Genomic DNA, 1,808 nt, shown 5'->3' with positions numbered 1-1,808 from the left:
TCTCTCTCTCTCTCTCTCTCTCTCTCTCTCTCTCTCTCTCTCTCTCTCTCTTTATATATATATATATATATATATATTTATCTGAACATCTGACATGTTTTATACCCACAAAACTTTAAGTAATGTGGAGTTGAGTCAGAGTATTATTAAATACACACACACTCACACACACATACAAACAAACAAACAAACAAACAAACACACATCCATGCACACACGTATAGAGACACATGTACATACATACATACATACATACATACATACACGTGTGCACACACACACACAATATATATCATCATCATCATCGTTTAACGTCCGCTTTCCATGCTAGCATGGGTTGGACGATTTGACTGAGGACTGGTGAAACCGGATGGCAACACCAGGCTCCAGTCTGATTTGGCAGAGTTTCTACAGCTGGATGCCCTTCCTAACGCCAACCACTCAGAGAGTGTAGTGGGTGCTTTTACGTGTCACCCGCACGAAAACGGCCACGCTCGAAATGGTGTCTTTTATGTGCCACCCGCACAAGCCAGTCCAGGGGCACTGGCAACGATCTCGCTCGAAAATCCTACAGGAGCCAGTCAGGCGGTACTGGCAACGGCCACGCAATATATATGTGCAGTAAAATCGATAAAAAGAGTGTAGTGAACTTGCTGTGAGAAGCATAAAATCTAATACCTTGGATTCAATTCTTATTCAGGTGAAAAGTTGAAAGGAGAGAAATTAATAGGAGATAGCAGAGTTTTACATCTTTTAAGTTAAAAAAAAAACTGGCTGCAACTGATAAGAAACACAGGACCAAATGATATTTATACAAGAACAGGAGGTGTTTGAAGAAACAGTGTAAGAAAGAAGAAGGAGAGAGTAATAGAATGAAGAGAACTTCTCTTCATTCTATTGCTCTTTCCTTCTTCCTTCTTACAAATCAAGAATGTGATGAACAGAGAAGATAAGGAGAGAAGAGCTGAAGGATAAGATAAGGTTTCAGGAATTTAAAGGTGTAGAAGTAAAAAGAGAAACGTTGCCAGTGACAAGTTCAGATATGTGGAGGGAACGACTTTTCATATTCAAACTTGACACCGTAATACTGATGTTTTGCAAGGACTTGTTTGCATGATTTGAGAAGGACCACTGGCAATCCATCAGATCCAGCGGCTGAGTTTGTGCCAACCTAATCTATGGACAGTGTTAAATCTTCTTCAATGTTGATGTAATCAATGTTTGGTTACAGGTAAAGTGGCAAAGAATTCTGCTGGTTTCTTCACTTGCCTGTATCCCAAAAGTGTAGTGAGCACACTTTGGAACTGTTTATTCAGTATTGCACTTATCCTCATTTGGTTTCTTGTGAGGGAGCCATCTTTCTTGGAAGAGGGATCCTATCTTGTGGTGTACTGAAGCAGTTTCTTTGCCAAACTTAAAGAAAGCTTTAGGGTTCAACTTAATATTTTCTATCACCCAAGCTTCCTTATCTGCTCTTTCTTTTTCATGAGATTGATGCAGACTTTTCTGAACCTCCAGTTGCGCCCTCTCCAGGTAAGACTTTTCACCACTTTTGAGGTACTTCCTCAGGAGGTTTGCAATCTTTGTCTGTCAATTTCATAAGAATTTTCCTTTCCTTAGGGATCTTGTTTTTGTGTATGTTGACCTTGTGCTCTGAGACAGATTTGTCACATATGGCTTGCATTACGGACATGAAATGTGTGCTTCATATCAATGGCTGGTGTGGAGAGACATTTAGGTCAATCCTTTTCGAGGGTCTCTTCCTCAATCAACTTCCAGTTTGCTTGTGTGTGTGTATGTGTATATAT

Source organism: Octopus bimaculoides, chromosome 1, assembly GCF_001194135.2.
Source record: "Octopus bimaculoides isolate UCB-OBI-ISO-001 chromosome 1, ASM119413v2, whole genome shotgun sequence".
NCBI classification, from domain to species: Eukaryota; Metazoa; Mollusca; class Cephalopoda; order Octopoda; family Octopodidae; genus Octopus; species Octopus bimaculoides.
The sequence above is the reverse complement of the archived record's forward strand: the minus strand, read 5'-3'. Positions refer to the sequence as shown.